Source organism: Thamnophis sirtalis, unplaced genomic scaffold (assembly GCF_051295495.1).
Source record: "Thamnophis sirtalis isolate CommonGarterSnake01/CBP01778 unplaced genomic scaffold, rThaSir2_p1.2 scaffold_4, whole genome shotgun sequence".
NCBI classification, from domain to species: Eukaryota; Metazoa; Chordata; class Lepidosauria; order Squamata; family Natricidae; genus Thamnophis; species Thamnophis sirtalis.
This window is the reverse complement of record NW_028261384.1, coordinates 13,718,545-13,739,762: the sequence shown is the minus strand read 5'-3', so window position 1 is coordinate 13,739,762 and position 21,218 is coordinate 13,718,545.

Genomic DNA, 21,218 nt, shown 5'->3' with positions numbered 1-21,218 from the left:
AGCTTCAAGGTCTTCTAGTCCAACCTCCTGACCATGGCAGGAGATCTTATACCATTCCCGACAGATGACTGTCCAATCTCTTTTTGAAAACCTCCAGGGATTGACCCCTCACAACTTCCAAAGGCAAGCCATTATACTGATTAATTGTTCTCATAGCAATAGCAATAGCAGTTAGATTTATATACTGCTTCATAGGGCTTTCAGCCCTCTCTAAGCGGTTTACAGAGTCAGCATATTGCCCCCAACAACAATCCGGGTCCTCATTTTACCCACCTCGGAAGGATGGAAGGCTGAGTCAACCTTGAGCCGGTGAGATTTGAACAGCCGAACTGCAGAACTGCAGTCAGCTGAAGTAGCCTGCAGTGCTGCACTCTAACCACTGCGCCACCTCGGCTCCAGCTGTCATTGTTGGGACATTGTTGTTCTCCTTAGTTCTATGTTAGATCAGTGGTGAAATCCATTTTTTTCCTACTGGTTCTGTGGGCGTGGCTTGGTGGGGAGGTCATGTGACTGGGTGGGTATGGCTATGTAGTCATGTGACTGATTGTTTTTTTTTCAAAAGACAGAAACTCACTTTAACAATGTCCTGCTGGAGCAGGGGGTTGGACTAAATGACCTCCAGGTCCTTCCCAGCTCTGGATTGCTGTGCTCTTTCAAGGTTTCCTTTGAAGCTGCATCTAGTGCTAGGTTTGTGGTCTTTCCTCCTCTCCTTTTTCCCTCCTTCCCTCTATCTCTTCCTGTCGCAGCATACCCCCCCCCACCGCTTTTTAACGCATTTTTCCCTGCCTATTCACCCAAACCAGCAAGGAGAAAATGCTTTAAAAATCAGGGGGGCAAGCTTCCGATGATCGCGTGAATCAGGTGTGAGCCGCACGATCATCGGACGTTCCCCCCACACTTTTAAAAGCATTTTTTTTCCTGCCAATTCAGGCGAACCGGCAGGGGAAAAATGCTTTAGAAAATGGAGGGAAAGCTTCTGATGATAACGCAGCTCACAGCTGAGCCGCGTGATCCTCTGAAGCTTTTTTTAAAACTACCGGTTCATAGAACAAAGGACAATCGTCCCTACCAGTTCGGCTGAACCAAGCCGAACCGGGAGGATTTCACCCCTGGGTTGGAGCTGTCTTCAAAGATCTTCCACCCATTACTTCTTGTTCTGTCCTCAGGTGCTTTGGTGGATAAATTGACTCCCTCTTCCCTGTATAGCTTCATAAGTACTGGAAGACTGCCATCTTATCATCCCTAGTTCTTCTCTTTGTTAGACTGGACTAGTTCCTCCAGTCTTTCATCATAACCTCCAGATATTTTATCATCTTTGTTGCTCTTCTCTGCAGTTTTTCTACAGTTTCAGCATCTTATTATATGATGGTGTCTGGAATTGCACCCATTAGCTATAATACGCCATGTATTTGTTTGAAAACTGTGGCAAGACACCAGGATTTAATAGTGGAAAATTTAGGCCCAAGGGAAAGCCAATTCAGCACTCCTTCTCCCTATGTTTAGATGTTGCATATGGTACCAGGGCATTGATAAGCCCCAGAACTTCCCTTCAGTGCTTGTCATGGAATCCCTAACCATCTGGCTCTGATGCTTTAATTTATAGAAAATAAAAAACGCCTCTTCCTGGAATATCAGGTTTTCCAAGGATTGTTATTATTTTTAACCATTTAGTCATATCCAACTCTTGGTGACTTTGTAGCAATAGCAATAATACTTAGACTTATATACCGCTTCACAGTGTAAACAGCAAACAGTAACAGAGTTGGAAGGGACCTTGGAGGTCATCTAGCCCAACCCCATGCTCATGCAGGAGACCTGTACTAGGGCAGCCCTCTTTAAGCGGTTTACAGAGTCAGCCTATATCCCCCAACTATCTGGTTCCTCATTTTACTGATCTCTGGAGGATGGAAAGCTGAGTCAACCTTTAGCCTGGTGACATTTGAACTGCCAAATTGGCAAATGTTCTCCACGGTACCTGTCAAGCACAATTCTTTCAACTATGCTATGTTCAACTTGGTATCAGATTTGTTGTTATCAAGCCTACATGTGCTTTGCTTGTCCCTTCTTCTTTGTCCACTAGCCATTCTTAGCATCATCGCCTTCACCAAAAAATTTACTCGCATAACATGGATTTCCTAGGATAATATTGGGGAATTGCCAGCTAGGCTGGAGGGAGGGTCAAGATAGGGCCTAGCTTGGAGTCACTGCACAGCTGCAAATGTGACCTCCCCTCAAATCCCTAAAGCCTTATCTGGTCATTCCCAGGGAAAGACAAGCAGTCTGGTGAGATTCTTACAACGTAGATGATAAACAATAACTTTACAACCTGAGATTATTCATGAGTGATTCAGATTGCTTGCACCTGACAGATACATATTTCCAAGGACCTATAGGACAGATAATGGCTTTATTTGGAAGTGTGTCCATTTGTTGAGAAAGGACAAAGGTGAATAGGAATCATAGGAAGAAACATGTGGTCAGTTAATGTATTCTGGTAAACCAATGTGATATTTATGTGATATTTTTTAAATTCACTTGCTTGCTTACTGAAGTTTAAATCTGCCACAATCCAGATGGAGTTTGAGTGGCTGTATTCTCTCTCTCTCTTTTTTTTCCCAGTAAGAAGTTTACAAGAGGAACATAGTTTTTCTCACAATACAAAAGTTAACAATAGCAGAGAAAGGGGAAACGGAAACTGTGGTTACTAAGAAACACAGAACCTTTAGATACAACAATCCAAATTGGGAGGGCTCCCAAAATTATTATATCCCCTCCCACGACTGCCATGAAGCCAAATGTTTATAGTTTTCTAAAGCTCATTTATATTATTGATGTAAGCCATTCTGTGTAAGAGCAATTCCCTCTCAGTAGCCTCATTCATTCATTCATTCATTCATTCATTCATTCATTCATTCATTCATAAATTCATCTCAGTTGTTTTTATTTTATTATTTTGTTCATTTATGTATATGCTTGCTTGCTTGCTTACTTATTTACTCCTAACGTAGGATATTGTTACCCCAAAAAATGAGTTTTGGGCTATGACATTATTCCCTTTAGAGATGGGGGAAAATGAGAAAGATTTTAAATAGGAAGTACATTAATTTAGCTGTTGTTCTTCATTTCAGCAAGCCATTAGCGGGAGTGAGGAGGTGCCATTTGGAAAATGGTGATGCAGAAAATTATATAACCTATGTCCTATTGCCCAACCTCAACTCCTGCCAGCCTAGCAGTTCAAAAGCATGCAAATATGAACAGATAATCACTTTAGTGGGAAGGCACCAGCTCCTAAAGTCAGCTATGATTAATAGAATAAAATCTGCACCCAGTCCTTCTTATTGCTTATCCTAATACAGATACCATAGTCACTAAACTTTGAATCCATTTTAGAAGAGTTAGGTATATGGAATGAGAACATGCCTTGCACAACAACATTTTGCCTAGCCATCAGAGCCAGCTGGGGAATCCTGAGAGTTGAAATCTACCTGTCTTAAGGTTGCCAAGGTTGAGAAACGTTGCATCAGTTTTTGAGCCTGTATTTCAAACATAGCATAAATTCATTTATTTACATAAGCCTTCTAAATATTCCTTTCTTTTGCATACCGTTTTCTCTTGTTTAACTTCTCTACGTTATTTGAATTGTTTATTTCTAATTTGACTATTAGCTTCCCCTATTTAAAATCAACTTTTGAACTAGGCCAGCTGGTTTGCATATTTCTGTTCATTTAGCAGAAAAGAAGCTTTGTCAGTGCAATCTCCAAAACACTTCCTTTGATAGATTTTATCATTTTGGGGGCAAAATGCTGGATACAAAGCAAGCAATTTTGAGTTATAGATGATCTTTCAGTTATGATCAGTGTCATTCAGAAGCTCCTTGTTTTATTTTTGAAATGGTACAATGATAAATATCCATGTGCTACCAGGGACTAGGTTTTTCAAATTCTCAGCTCATTATTTATTTATTTATTTATTTTATTTTATTTTATTTTATTTGTCAACATGTACAAGGTAACAGGTATTAGTACAGACATGGACATTTTTCGCAAGAGATTGGTGTTATGTCATGCGCGTCCCGACAAAGTCTGTCAATCAAGCGTGGTGCAACATGATTGCGCCAGATGAGGCAGCATTCAGGCGGAAATTTGGAGGGTTTTCATTGGCTACCATACCACTGGGAGTATAAAAGACCTGTCAGGCGGCAAAAGCTCGTTCTTGTTCGCTTAGTTGAGTTAATAAATCTGTTGCATTAATTCGGAGTCTGCTTTTTACCTCAGTCGCTCAGTACATAATAACTGGCAATGAAGGTGGGATGCTGAAGGAAAAGGACCCCTTCAGACTAGAGCGATTAATTCAAGAAGCAGTCTAAAGAACTAGGTGAATTGCTATGGCGTCTACAACCTCGTTCGCCGTGTTTATGCCTGAGAGATAGTCTTGGGAATAGTTCATTGAATGTTTTGAATGGTTTTTGTTCGCAAATGACTTTAAAGACATTTCTGATGAAAGAACGTGGGGGTATTTCCTCAGTTCATGTGGGCAAGAAATGTTTGGTACGGCTCGAGGCTTAGCTTCTCCATCCCAGGTTTTTGCAGTGCCTTGGGACACGTTATTGGCAAAACCTAAGGGACATTATGCTCCAAAACCTTCCCATTTTGCCAGGCAGTATGCATTCTGCCAATGTATTCAGGGAGAAACTGAGACCGTGAGCCAGTATGTGGCAGCTCTTCAAAATGCTGCCATACACTGCAAATTTTCTGATCTGGACTATGCTCTGCTAAGAGCAGTTAATTTGCGGGCTAAAGGACCCTCACTTATAACACCAATTATTGGCCAGGTCAGATTTAAATCTATCCATAGCCATGGATGAAGCACGAGCAGCTGAACAATCTGATTGATCGGCTGCCAAAATTAAAAAATATCAAGCCTTTCATAGCCAATTAGCCCCCTCTTCTACCATTAATCAACAAGAGGTGGCTGGTGAGGAAGATTTATGGCTGCCTGATAAGGTGAGCCGGCTACAACTAACAGCTGCCAGTCGCTGGAAATCCCCAGCTAAGTTACCTCAGGCAAGCTGCCTGAGTTGTGGAGGAAACCATATGCAGTCATCCTGCCATTTCAAAGCAGCTGTTTGCCGGCACTGTGGGAAAACGGGTCGTCTCTCCTATGTATGCTGAGTCACCTTGCCTCCAATGGCCACTGCAATCAAATCACCTACCCATTCTGTCAGCAGACCTGCTAATCGACGAGCAGCCAGAACCACTGACAACTGCTATGCCATAGACCCTGACATGGAGGAAACCGAAACCATCAATACCGCGTTCACTGCTGCGGGCAGCAGAAAGAAGAAGTACATCACTGTCCGCATTGAGGGGACTCCATGAGAAATGGAAATTGACACAGGGTCAGCTAAATCCATTATCGCATGGGACACCCTCAAGCGTCTGGTACCATCTTTCTTGAAGCATCGTCTGGTGCAATGCAACTGCATTTTAAAAGATTACCAAAATAACCCAATTCCTCTTAAAGGAAGAGGTATCTTCTTTGTAGAGCATGGCCAATTTAAAGGCAATTTGCCTATGGTTGTGGTGGCAGACCCCTTAGCTACCCTACTAGGGCTAGATTGGTTCGAGACTTTAGGGCTATGTATCACGGGAATCCACGCAAAGCTGGCCAGGGGAGACTTTGATGACCTCACCAGAGAATTTAGCGATGTATTTAGCAATAGCTTAGGTAAATATACCGGGTCTTCTATCTCTTTTGATTTAGACCCTAGTGTTACGCCTATATGTCTTAAAGCAAAGATGGCTCCCTTTGCACTGCAGGCTAAGGTAGATGCAGAACTAGATAGATTATTGAAACAAGGGATATTAGACCCAGTGGATTTTGCAAAGTGGGAAACCCCTATAGTGATCCCTATCAAGTTGGATGGATCCATTAGGATCTGCGTTGACTATTATTATGTTTGATGGCCCAAATTGGATGCCAACCAGTGGTGGGTTTCAAAAAATTTTGGAACCTCTTCTGTAGGTGTGGCCTGCTTTCTGGTGGAATCTCTTCTAACAGGTTCGGTAGATTTGACGAACCGGTTCTACCGAACTGGTGCGAACTGGTAGGAACCCACCTCTGATGCCAACATAACGGTCTGGGTTATGGCATACCTTCCATGCCAAATGTCTAGACAAGCTCCCCCTGCAGCTCCTCCTAGGGACTGGGATATGCCGAGGGGACCATGGACCTGCATCCATTTAGATTTTGCTGGCCCGATCCAAGGCCATTCCTTCCTGGTAGTAGTTGATGCGTTTTCACTTTGGGTCGAACTGTGTTCCATATAGTCCACCACATCAGAAATCACTATCCAAGCATTACAACGTTTATTTACAACACACGGCATACTGGATACTGTAGTGTCCGATAATGGCCCACAGGTAACTTCTGCTACATTCCAATTGTTTTTAGCTAGCCTCGACATTCTACATGCACTAGTGGCTGAACTAGTGGTGGTGGCTGGGCTGAACGAGGCTGGGCTGAACGAGCTGTACGATCTGCCAAAGAGGCATTAGGCCGCATGGGGATGGGACCATGGGATCACAAACTTAATACATACCTGTTTTTGCAACATACAACACCCTGCCCAATTTCAAAGAAAAGTCCAACCAAACTTCTTATGGGATGGTGACTTCATACTCTACTTGACCATTTACATCCCACCTATCAATCAGACATTCTACCACAACTCAGCTGCACGCGAACTTTTAAACTGGGGGAAGGGGTGTTTGAAAGGAACTGTATTGGGGATTCTAAATAGGTTCCAGGCCAGATTGTCCAGGTAACCAGCCAATGTTCTTATAGGGCCCGGTTAGATGATGGTTGCCAGTGGTGGGGTCACGTGGACCAGCTGCAGTGGTGCAAAATGCACCTGGATTCCCCGGATGGACTGCGGAGCCAGCTGAGTCCATACATCCTTTGCCCTGCTAATTCTGCTGCCTGCCGACCAGAATACATCCTGAGCCTAGCTATTCCTCCATCTACAACCACCTCGTTCTCATCTCACCTGCAAGTTCCAGACATTCGGAGAGGGCAGAGTCTCCAGGAGGCCTCAACCCGTGTAGTCCACCAACTGAGGAGGTGCCGGAACAACCTTCATCTCTGGCGGCTGCCTCAGAACTAAGACGTTCTGGGAGGAGCCATCGTAGACCCGTCTATTTAAGAGACTATATCTGCGCTAACTGGGCAGAAGGAGTATTACGTCCCTGTGTGTCCCGGCCAAGTCTGTCAATCAAGCGGTGTGACATGATTAGCCAGATGCAGCAGCATTCAGGCAGGAATTTGGAGAGTTTTCATTGGCTACCGTACTGACAGCTGGGAGTATAAAAGAGGTGTCAGGCAGCAAAAGCTCTTTCTTGTTCACTTAGTTGAATTAATAAATCTGTTGCATTAATTCGGAGTCTGCTTCTTACCTCAGTCGCTCAGTACATAATAGATAGATATAAATAAATATAACATGGCCATAAACACATAAAATGAGTACATATCAATGGAGACAGTAGGACTGGGACAGTAGGCACGATGGTGCACTTATGCATGCCCCTTTAGGGACCTCTTAGGAAATGTGTGACATCCACGGTAGACAGTTTAAGGTTGAAGATATGGGGGTTTGAGGAACAAACAACGGAATCAGATAGAGTGTAACAGGCATTGACCACTCTATTGCTGAAGTCATATTTTCTGCAATCGAGTTTGGAGTGGTTTACTTTGAGTTTGTATCTATTTTTTGCCCATGCATTACTGCGGTTGAAGTTGAAGTAGTCCTTTACAAGTAGGACGTTATATCAGATAATTTTATGTACTACACTTAGGTCGGAACGTAGGTAACTTAAGGTTGTCCAGGCTTAAAATTTCAAGTCTGATGGCATAAGGTATTTTATTGTGAGCAGATGAGTTAAGTACTCTTCTTGTGAAATACCTCTGGACCTTTGAAAATGGAGCAAATTGCTCTGTTTTGAAATGTCCCATAGGCCCCTATGAGGCCTTTGAAAATGGAGTAAATCCCTCCATTTTCAAAGGTCCCATTTGCAATAGATGATGAAGCTTCCAGTCTCTGTCAAGTCTCCATGTGGATGAAAAGTGTCTCGGTGCTGGTGGAAAGGAGTTGGGGGAGAGTGGGAGGAGTAGGAGACAGGCACTTCAAATACTATTGATGCCCAGGAGCTTCTATCGACTCTCCCTCAAAGGGAAAGACGAAGATGAAATGGATCTTTGCAAGGTAAGTGAGTCCGGAAAGAAGGCAGGAAGGGGGAAGCATGAGGTATCTTAGTGGGTTGGGGAGACCTTGGGAGTTTGTTCCATCACTCTCTCCCCCGCCACTGTGGCCTTCCCCACCCTGAGATACCTCATGTGCACTTAACGAACCATACATGGTACCTGAGAGACTGCCTCCTGCCGATTACCTCTCTCAGACCAATTAGATCGCACAGGTTAAGTCTCCTCCGGATTCCATCTGCCAGCCAATGTCGGCTGGCGACTCCCCGGGGGAGAGCATTCTCTGTTGCAGCTCCGGCCCTCTGGAACGAGCTCCCTGTTGAGATCCGGACCCTTACTACCCTCCCGGCCTTCCGCAAAGCCACCAAGTCCTGGCTGTTCCAGCAGGCTGGGGGGGGGGGGGCTGAGAAGCATTTACCTCCACGGAAATTGTGAATGTTGGTTTTGTTTTTAATATGTTGTCTTTGTCTTGTTTCCCCCCTTTCCCTTGTCTTTTGTGAGCCACCCGGAGTCCTCCGGGAGTGGGCGGCATACAAGACAAATAAATAAATAAATAAAAATAAATAAATAAATACATTTGACCACACATTAAATTGGTGAATATGTGGGCAAAAGCAGGGCGTGATCTCATTCAAGGTACAAGATTCACTCCCATGAATCCTCGGGGTACGAATGGAATGGGCAGGCTCCATTACATTAGTAACTCAAGGACTACCTGTACACAAATATGCATATATTGAATAGATATTTTATGTTGTGAAGTTTATTTAGAAGAAGACTTTCCCCTAAAACCAAGCAAAACACACAAGCTTATTCTGTCAAGGTAATTAATTTTGTTGGCTTTAAAAACAATTTTATTTTCAACACTATGTGTTTTTTTTTTACTTTGTAGGAAATTGTAAATCTACTCCTGCAAATACATTCACTCAAGTATGCTGTATTAATTTAAGATGATTCAATTCTAAGTGCTTGAAAAATGAGCCTTCAAGTAAATTAAATGAGGTGGAACGCTATGGGTAAACTGCCCATTTTGTTTATATTTAATTACTAATCATGCCAAGTCCAGTATATTTTTATGCTAATTAATTAAATCTAAAGTTTTCCATATCATCCCAGCAGCATTTGATAGCTGAAGAGGTGTTTACCTATAGATTAAGATTAATTTTCTGATTGGACACAGTTTGATCTTAACTTCAGCAGGAACACATCCAAACACTCATGCAGGCAATTAAAATGACTACTGAGGCCAACTTGGACAAAAGGGTAATTTGCTTGGCCAGAAAGTATGTGTATGTTTATTTTATGTCAAAAGTTTTTTTTAAAAATGCCCCATTGCTGAGAACAAGAGCAATGTATGAAATTCTAAACCCTTACTAAGAATTAGTCTGAAAAAAAGCATTTTGCAATTGGGCATTTCACACTGGTATTTAAATGCCTTGGATGAGATTTATTTATTTATTAATTAGACTTATATACCGCTTCATAGGGCTTTCAGAGAGAGAGAGAGAGATGCTTTATTTGTATGCCGCCCTTTTCCCTAGGGGGACTCAGGGCGGCTCACAACTCAAGGGGAGGGAGGACAAACAAGTCATAACATAAAAAATAATACATCATTAAAAACACAACACTCATACAATTCGAGTGGGGTTGAAATCTTTAGCCCCAGGCCTGTCGGGAGAGCCAGGACTTAAGGGCGACGTGGAAGGTCTGGAGGGTGGTGAGGGTACGAATCTCCACAGGGAGTTCGTTCCAGAGGGTCGGAGCAGCCACCGAGAAGGCTCTCCTCCGGGTAGTTGCCAGCCGACATTGGCCGGCCGATGGAATTCGGAGGAGGCCTAATCTATGGGATCGTATCGGCCTAGTGGAGGTTATTGGCAGTAGGCGGTCTCTCAAGTACCCAGATCCAATACCATGTAGGGCTTTGTAGGTGACAAGTAGCACCTTGAAGCGCACTCGGAGATCAACAGGCAGCCAGTGCAGCTCGCGGAGGAGAGGTGTTACGTGGGTGAAACGAGGTGCACCCACGATCACTCGCGCGGCCGCATTCTGGACTAGCTGAAGTCGCCGAATACTCTTCAAGGGCAGCCCCATGTAGAGCACATTGCAGTATTCCAGCCTAGAGGTCACGAGTGACTATTGTGAGAGCCTCCCGGTTCAGGTAGGGCCGCAACTGGTGCACCAGGCGGACCTGGGCAAATGCCCCCCTGGTCACAGCCGACAAATGGTGCTCGAAAGTCAGCTGTGGGTCCAGGAGGACTCCCAAGTTGCGGACCCTGTCTGAGGGGCGTAATATTTGACCCCCCAGCCCTCTCTAAGCGGTTTAAATTTTTTTTTAGCAAATCCTAAAAAAAATGAGCTGTTGTCCTCGACTTACAACAGCTCATTTGAAATTACAACAGCACTGAAATAAATGATGGTCATACGATCAAATTTCAGAGATTTGGCATCTGACTCATTGATGACGATTGCAATGTCCCAGGATCATGTGATCACCTTTTATGTCCTTCTGACAAACAAAATCAAGGGGGAAGCCATATTACTTACTGTTTTACTAACTGAACAACTTTTTTAGCAAATTGAGTCAGCAACTTGCCCCCACAGTCTGGCTCCTCATTTCACCCACCTCGGAAGGATGGAAGGCTGAGTCGACCTTGAGCCGGTGAGATTTGAACCCTGAACTGCAGATCACAGTCAGCTGAAGTGGCCTGCAGTACTGCACCCTAACCACTGCACCACCTCAGCTCTTGTATGAGATCATACAACCTACTCTTGTTCCTACATACATCTAACTATGTTACATCAAAGTTAAAATACATTTTAATATGGCAAATCTTGTTGGTTTTGGGGAAGTTACTCCAAGTAAGCAGAATAATTTTAGTACATACTAAATACTGTACTGTACTGTGGGCAGTAGGGTGGGCTTCAAAAATTTCAGCAACAGGTTCTCTGCCCAGTTGCTGGGTGGGCATGGCCTAGTTGGCCTCCTGCACCATGGGGGCGTGTTTTCACCTTCCCCAAGTTCCGGAGCTTTCCTCGAGCCTCTGGGAGGGCGAAAACTACCTTCCCCGAGCTTCAGAGGCCTTCTGGGAGGCCTGTTTCCCTCCTTCCCAAGCTTCTGTGTGGATCCTACATTTACCTCGCATCCAAAACTTGGAGGGTGGGGCGGGAGGGGCCAGCCAGGGGTGGGATTTGGAGGTTGTCCAAACCGGCCATAACGTTAGCTACGGGTTCTCCCAAACCTGGACAAACCCATAGCAGCACCCTTGACTCCATTTATATTCTATCAGTCTCCACAAGAAGCTCAAGGTATGATATTCAGTTCTTTTCCACCTTGCTGATTTTATTCTCACAATACAGGTAGTCCTCGACTTACAACAGCTCATTTGAAATTACAACAGCACTGAAACAAATGATGATCATACGATCAAATTTCAGAGATTTGGCATCTGACTCATTGATGACGATTGCAATGTCCCAGGATCATGTGATCACCTTTTGTGTCCTTCTGTCAAGCAAAATCAAGGGGAAAGCCATATTGCTTACTGTTTTACTAACTTAACAACTTAGCAGTGATTTATTTAGCAACTATGGCAAGGAAGGGAGCAAGTCTCACTTAACAATTTTGAACTCAGTTGTAGTTGAGAAATACCTGAACTCCTATCAGTGCATTGTTCAGAGAAATAATGATGGGACCAAATAACTCAATGTTTTTCACATCTGAATGGAGATTAAACTGGATTAAATCAGATGTTAGACTACCTTTGAGATAGTCCAGGCAAGAAACACAACCATGAGTACTAGCTCCAGAGGTGGGTTCCTCCTGGTTCGGACCGGTTCGGTTGAGTAGGTAGTAATTCAGCCGGCCACCCCCCGAACCGGTTCTATCACAACACCATAGGTGCCGCCATCGCATGCGCGTGTGTGCCCAAAATATGTCCCTGAGCGAACCGGCAGTAACAGAAGGCGGAACCCATCCCTGACTAGTTCTATCGTGATTGTTAAAGGTAAAGTTCCCCCGCACATTTGTGCTAGTTGTTTCCGGCTCTAGGGGTGGTGCTCATCTTCATTTCTAAGCTGAAGAGCCAGCGCTGTCCAAAGATGTCTCCGTGGTCATGTGGCCAGCATGACTCAATGTTAAAGGTGCATGGAACGCTCTTACCTTCCCACCAAAGGTGGTCTCTATTTTTCTACTTGCATTTTTTTTACATGCTTTTGAACTGCTAGGTTGGCAGAAGCTGGGACAAGTAACAGGAGCTCACTCCATTACGCAGAACTAGGGATTTAAACCGCTGAACTGCCAACCTTCTGATCGACAAGTTTAACATCTTAGCCACTGAGCCACTGCATCCCTTTTTCATGATTGTTACAATACACTTTAAAAAAAACCTTGCAAGAGTAAAAGTATTTCTCCCCTCCTCTCCAGAAACTCGGGGAAGGTTCCTTTGGAAATGCTTCCCATGTCCCCATCTCCTTTTGTGGGCTGAGAAACTTTTTACATGCTGGTTGTCCAGTCTGTAGTTCTTCCTCCTGTTTCCTAAGTTCATTCCTTCTCAACCTTTCCAGGCAGAGCAGACAGAAAACGCAACCAGATGATCTGATTCTACTTTATTGTAAGACTTCATTAACAGAATCTTGCAAGTCTGATAGCACAAATCTCTTTCTTTTACAGCCCGATAAGTTAGGGAGGATCCTGACTTTTTGTCTCTTTTTGTGAGCTATATGCCATCTCTTATCTTATCATTTAAAAAAGATGTTTTTTGGAACACATCAGTGCAACACTGTCAGTCTCTGGATATATACACACATGCCTATCTCATTTATGGCTAGCACTAAGAAGAAATTACAAAATTAACTTTTAGTGACAATTCAGTAATCATACAAAATGATTTGTATAGCTAATAAAGATAATCTCATTAATGTAGTAGTTAGGTTTCATTTAGTTCAGTTAGTTTCCCCAGATTAATCAGGCAAGGTGCTACAATTTTACCAATTCACAGCACAATCCTATAAAGATGTATGCGTCACTCCCAAGTCAATGAACATGGGATTAAAAAAGTAAATCCTATATTTAATGATGATTTATAGGAAGTTATGTTTCCTGTGAAACTTATTAAATGTTTTGCGTATTTCAGATATATTAACTCAATAATCCACTGAAATATAAGGTAGATCAGTTTTATTAAGTCTACAATGTAAACTGAAATGTGATAAAGTGAATATTTGGTTGGCATATGGTTGTATAGCAATATGGCTATTGATGTTAATGTTACATATGAAAGAAAATACCAGAGTTATTAAATACAATCTTTTTGAATAACCTCATAAAAACTATCATTTGTATAAATGTAAAGTACAATTCCCCAACCCCCTTATCTTGGGAGGGTGAGTGCCAGCCTTCGTAGGCAAACTAGATAGGAAACACAACTAGATGAGCTAATTCTACTTTATTGTATGGCTATATTCATAGAATCTCACAAGTTTGAAGGTACACACTTTCCTTTGTCATTTTCAAGGGATTGATCCACTTGAGTGGATCCTTCCTAATTTTTTTATCTGACCACTATGTCACCAGAGGCTTGCTTTGTACAAATACGTAGATATACATTTTTGCTTTGTAAAGTCCATTTATATTGAATGATTTCTAGAATGAATTCATGGTTGCATTCAGAAGCTGTTGTAAATGCATTTTCACCAGTGATGGTACTCGCTTCACGGTCACACGCTCCCCTTCCACACTTGCAGTCAGACTTTTGTGCATGTGCTTTGCTCACACGTGTGCCTTCCGTGCAAGTGCCCGGCCTCCAAAACGTGCCTAAATAGGATGGCATAGAGTTGGGACAGGTGGGCAGGCCCACCCACGATTTCTGCTACCGGTTCAGGCGAACCAGTCCAAACCAGTTGAATACTACCTCTGATATTCACCCAAGTAATGAGAACAAAGTCCTTTGTCTATTCATAAGAGCAATTCAACATCTCATTGATATTTGCTTTTAGCCAAAATGCAAAATGAAGTCTCATGCTCCTGTCTAATTCACATTTTTTGGACCTTATCATTCAAACCCAGAACTGGAGGCATTTTCATTTATGTAAAAAGGCAGCAGCAAAGAGACAGCTCAGTCATTCAGATGCACAAGGAAGTGTTTAACATAAAAGCAGAGCTATTCAAAGCAATCTAATATTAAAAGGTCCCATCCGAGTGTAGTGTGGCATTAGAAAAGCTATCTGTGTTAGCCTAATATCACATCAAAGGTCTGTGTTTTAAATGGCTTATTTCTTGTGATGACTCAGATTATGAATGTTGATTTACTCCATTTAAAATGAGAACATTTAAGCAGGGATGCCAGTCTCATCATGGACCTGTTCAGTTATTTAAATCTGTAGAAGTACTTGAGTGACATTGTGAGAGTGATCTGGCTGAAACATCTCTCACCCCACTGATCACCAGCATTGATTTGACTGATCTGTTTGACTAGACAGGTGTCCCTTTCCTCCCTTAAGACTCCAGGTGGTTTCTCCCTCATGGCCATCCCAGGTAGAAATGCACCAATCTTGTTTCAGAACTAAACAATAGTCATGTTCTAGAACTTCCAAGCAAGCTCAAGCATTGTAGCTTTCTAAAGCCTGCTTGTCAGACACATCAGAAAGAAATCACAAATACTTTCTGTTGTACTGATACTGTGACTGAGCTACTCACTTTTTATTGTTGTTCAGTTATTAAATTGTGTCTAATTCTTCACAACCCTATGACCATAGCACGACAGGCCTCTCTGTCCCCTACTGTCTCTCTGACCCTGCCTAAACTCATGTTCACTGAATCAATGACACCACCATACCATCTCATTCTCTGCTTTTTGCTTCTCCTTTTGCCATTACTCATTGTTAACAATAAGTTAACTTATTGTTAACTGATGCATGTTTTATAGGATTAATCTAGCTGTGTGTCTTGGCCAACAAATCAAAGAATAAATTAATCACTCAGGTGCTGATGAACTAGCCAGCTACATTTTAATATATTGGCCAAATCACTTGCTCAACTTTAGGCTTTCAAAAGTCTAATTTCAGTGTGTTATTGATGCTTTTATATATTTGGATCTGATCCTTATTGTTTTTATGATTTTACTTTTTATTCATCATATAACACTTTGATGGCCTTTTAGCAGCAGGTCAATATAACCATAATAATTTATCTGCACTTTTTCAGCCAGGAAAATCAGAAACATTCAGTATTCGTGCTTATATTTTATCTGGTCTTTTCTTTAAAAAAAACATTTTGTGAGTTACTTTTAATTTAATTTCTTCTACATGCTTGGTGATATGTGTCATCTGTTTCTTGCGCTAATCTCTGCAAGAAATGAGTCAACCAATAAAGAAGAGCAACTAGATGGTCAACTGGTTCTTGCAGGCTTTTGGTTTAAAGAAGACTTCTGTTTCCAGAGATGGTATTTCTTATAATTTTGTGTCTCATGTAGCAACTGGATCATGTTAAAAACTGCTAACTTTTACAGAATGAAAAGACATATAGGCTAAAGCAAATTGGTAGATTTGGTACAAAACCATCCCAAGGAAAATAAAAATGGGACGAACTCAACACATTCAAACCAAATCTGTATCTAACATTCATAGGTGTACATAACGCTAATAAAAATGTTCTGGTTAATTTTTTTCTGCTATCAACCAGAGAAACCCGTCCCAGATTCTTACTTTTACTAGGATAAGTACTCTGGCTAAACAGATAAGAGATTACTAGCACCTGTTGGAACATGTCCTTCCTTTAGAAAGTAAGTTTTTTAGCTGTCGGTGTTGATTGACTCCTTATTGTGGTTTAGAGATTAGGAAGCCAGCTTTTAGATAACAATGGGTGTAGATAGTCTTATCTGTTCTTCCATCAGAAATGCATTCAAAACTAATCAAGGTGAAACAGGGAAGAGATACACTTCATTGACAACCACCATCAACAATATGTAATATCCGACCTTTGACTGGAAAAGAAATATAAGCGTTGGTTTCCTAGGAGCAGTCAAATTGTTATTAAAAAAGGGGGAAAGCTGCAATTATAAAGCAGGAATGGCATTTAGTCGGCACACAATACAGAGATGTATATGTATTTCTATGTGCAAAGTGTCATTTGCTAAATTTGAAGGTAGCTGCAAAAAAAAAGAAGCCAAAGTTTCATACTATACCAATTCAAGTTTACAATAGATCATCACATTTTCAAATTCTCAAAGACTGAAGGACATATTTCTTTCTATTCTTAAGAAGAAATATGGAGAGTATCAGCAGATATTTAATTTAGATTTTAAGGAAGGCAGAGATAATTAAGGCTTGTAACTAGGAGTTACTCTAAACCAGGGATCTTCAACCCCCACCCCCCACCAGGCTGCGCCCCGCAACCGGGCTGTGGTCTATTTGCAGCTGGGCTATGTGAGCAGCAGGCTGGTGTGCAGGTGAACAGAGCCCAGCTAAACTTGCATGCGCAAAGGGCCAACACATGCGCACCTGCGCATGCAGCTCAACCTGTACAAGTCAAACTCTGCATGCAGGCACATATGTGTGACCCTCTGCTCATGGAAGTTGAGCTGCACACACACATGCACACTGACCCACCGCTCACATGGCCCAGTTTCCCTCTGCCCTCCTCACCAGGCCGCCAAGCAACAAAACTTGGGTTCCGCTGCTCTAAACAAAATAACCCCACTCTTTATAATATGTGTGTCTACACACACACACACACACACACGCACGCACCACAAATAGTTAGTCCTTGACATGACCACAACTGAGCCCAAAATTCTGTTCCTAAGTGAGATGTTTGGTGCGTTTTGTCCCATTTTATGTCTTTTCTTGCCACAGTGGTTAAGCAAATCACTTCAGTTAGTAGCATTGTTGTTAAGTGAATCTGGCTTCCTCGTTGACTTTGCTTTTCGGAAGATTGCAAAAAAGGGGATTACATGACCCCAGGATCCTGAAACTGTCATAAATAAGAGTCACCAGTTGCCAAGGGTCTGAATTTTGATCATGTAACCATGAGGATGCTGCAGTGGTCTAAGTGTGAAAAGCAGCCATAATTCACCTTTTTCACTTTGATCTTGTAACTTTGAATCATCACTAAATGAACAGTTATAGACTGAGGACTACCTATATAAGCCAACATATTTTCATATATTTTAGCATGCTAGGAAATCCAAACCAATGGCTGGGATTGCATGTTGCACTAAACCAGAATTTTAATCATCATCTTTTGATTAAGTAATAACAGGTTGATTTATATATTATGCTGTCCTACAGGGAGGGAAACAAATAAATATTATCTAATAAATAAACATGAAAAGTATTGTGTGATCTTTTATATAGAAATCGTACTTTCCTGTGAATAAATTCCATTGAACTCAGCAGGCTTATACCATTTATATGCAGATATTATGCTACTAATTTATTTTTACTTAGGGTAACATGAGTGTAATTCAATTGGACTTCTTAAGATTTACTACATACTAAGCCTTTCCCTCTCACTTATCTTCTAAATGTTTTACAGTTTGGCAATGTTTCAAAAACATTATTGACCATCAAGTAATTATGTGAGGTCTAATTAGTCTTTATTGAGTGCATATTATTGAACAGAGTACTCCTAAATTACCATTTTGTTCTTTTCAGGAATAGAAGTTATTTTATGTTTTATTTATAACCAGTGTATTATCCTCACATTATTTTTAATCCCAATCTCTTTAATAGTGAAATCCTCTATAGCAATCGTACACATTATTTTTCTTCTTCTCCACATTGTGCTAAATAAACAAATAATTTGAAATGCCCCGCACCAACCCTTTAACACGCATGAGGCATAGAAGTTATTTTATGTTTTATTTATAACCAGTGTATTATCCTCACATTATTTTTAATCCCAATCTCTTTAATAGTGAAATCCTCTATAGCAATCGTACACATTATTTTTCTTCTTCTCCACATTGTGCTAAATAAACAAATAATTTGAAATGCCCCGCACCAACCCTTTAACACGCATGAGGCAAACAGATCTGACTGAAGTATGAAGGTGAATATACGTGTCCCAGAATAATGTTGCAGGATTCAATCTGGGTCAATCATTAGGACCAGAGATTTTTGCCTTCCGAGTTTTTGAATTTGTGCTGGATTCCACTTAAAGGGAATTTCTCTCTAGCAAAGGGTGCCCTGTTCTGTGGGTGGAACATATCTGACTGATCCCACCATTGGATTTTAAGATGGCCCAGAAGCAGATCAGAGAGAAGGTAGGTCATGTTAATTATCTGATGTCTCCTTTAGTACCACAAGTGAGAAATCTTTCATATCCCTCTCTACTTCATTTTCCAATTATCATGGGATCTCTTAGGTTTTTGACAGTTTGCTCTGTATTATTAGGCCCCACAATTAACATATATTCATTGTATTTTTCTAATTTTCCAGATTGGGTTTGTACCTTTCTTACGATAGCAGCTTCAACTGACTTTCACTGTGCCACTTTGCTGATCATTTATGTAATTACGTTGAGATCCTCATTATTCTTTTATTACACTACAATAATGATCTCATGAAGGATGGAAACACAATATAACATAGTAAATTCATTTGAATGACAAACAATTGTGATGTGTTTGATTATATTTTTTTATTTCAAATCGATGCTCTAAGGCAGTGGTCTCCAACCTTGGCAACTTTAAGACTTGTGGACTTCAACTCCCAGAGCTTTGCTGGCTGAGGAACTCTGGGAGTTGAAGTCCACAGGTCTTAAAGTTGCCAAGGTTGGAGACCACAGCTCTAAGGCAACCCAAAGGGAACCAGCCTACATAATCTGCCTGCCTGCCTGCCTGCCTGCCTGCCTGCCTACGTACCTACCTACCTACCTACCTACCTACCTACCTACCTACCTACCTATCTATCTATCTATCTATCCACCTATCTATCTTCAGACAATCATTTGTCTGAAATGGTAAAATGTTTTTTGTTTGAGCAGGAGGTTGGACTAAAAGACCTCCGAGGCCCCATGCAACTATTATTCTGTTATCTAGCTATTTAATTTAGAGGCCTCTCGATTCTCATGGACTTAGCAGAAAACAGTAAAATGAAAGAAAAAAGACTTGACCATCTGGAATAAACAACCCAGCACATCCAAAGAAAACTAACAAGAGGCTCAAAGATTGCCTTAACCCTAGGCCTGGGAATAGAGCCAGGTGTTCAGAGACTTGCAGAACAGCTGCAGGGAGCCATATGGATTTTGGGATGGGAAAGACATAAAAGCAATAATACCTAAAATAAGATCAATCAGTTTTGAAAAAAGAGATAACACTAAGCCATACCCAGAAGCTTGAGGGAAGAGGGAGGGGAGGGGTGGACGAAATTTCCAGTTGTAGGGAATGGATTTAAGTGACTTTTCTTACGTGCTGCCCATCACCTGAAATCTTGGGCCAGAGATCATGCTTCAGGAAGTAGATATGAACTTGTCCTATATTTTCTGGCCATCAGTATACATAACAGAGGGCATTGCTATGTGTACAGGTAAACAATGCATATCACTTTTAGGAAAAATTATATTGATTAATACAAATTTCATTAAGCCTTTATTCTTTATGCAAGATAATACTTACATTCCTCTATTATAAACAGTGAAACATAAAGGCCATAAAAAACAGACACTTTGCCTTGGGATAAGACTTCCATTAGAGTTCCCAAATCAGGGACAACAAACCCCATCCAAGATGTGAATATGAGTTATACACTCCCTTGAATAATATCCTGAGATATTCTAGAACTCTTTAATAACTTAAATATTTTGCAGGATAGCAAAAAAAAACCCAAACATAAAGAGTGGTAAAATAACCAGTATAATTATTTGTGTATGTATTTCTCCCTTTTTTTTCCTAACTTTTTTTCCTGGACGTGATGAGTCAGGGCCTTGAGGCTGTTAGAGACTGGATGGGGGTTAACAAGCTTGTGCTCAATCCGGATAAGACCGAGTGGCTGCTGTGCTTCCCTTCCACTAATTGGCCAAGTGTTCCATCTCTCAGGCTGGGGGGTCAAATACTACGCCCCTCAGACAGGGTCCGCAACTTGGGAGTCCTCCTGGACCCACAGCTGACTTTTGAACACCATTTGTCAGCTGTGACCAGGGGGGCATTTGCCCACGTTCGCCTGGTGCACCAGTTGCGTCCCTACCTGAACCAGGTGGCTCTCACAACAGTCACTCGTGCCCTTGTGACCTCTAGGCTGGAATACTGCAATGTGCTCTACATGGGGCTGCCCTTGAAGAGTATTCGGCGACTTCAGCTAGTCCAGAATGCGGCCGCGCAAGCAATTGTGGGTGCACCTCGTTTCACCCACTTAACACCTATCCTCCGCGAGCTGCACTGGCTACCTGTTGATCTCCGGATACGCTTCAAAGTGCTAGTTGTCACCTATAAAGCCCTTCATGGTATTGGATCTGGGTACTTGAGAGACCGCCTACTGCCAATTACCTCCACTCGACCAATTAGATCCCACAGGTTAGGGCTCCTCCGAGTTCCATCAGCCAGTCAATGTCGACTGGCAACTACGCGGAGGAGAGCCTTCTCTGTGGCAGCTCCGACCCTATGGAACGAACTCCCCATTCGTACCCTCACCACCCTCCAGACCTTCCGCATAGCACTTAAAACCTGGCTGTCCCGACAGGCCTGGGGCTAAAGACCTTCACCGTACCCGAATTGTATGAATGTTGTGCTTTTAATGATGTATTGTCCTATATGTAACTCGGTTTGTCTCCCCCTCCCTTTGAATTGTGAGCCGCCCTGAGTCCCCTTGGGGAAAAGGGCGGCATACAAATATTAATAAATACAAATACAAAAATAAAAATTTAATAAATAAATAAAAATAAACAAAAGTAGAGGATAGCACCAACAGTTAAAAAACAAGGGAGAAACTTGTATGCATGCATAAAATAAGACAGAAAAAGATGGGAC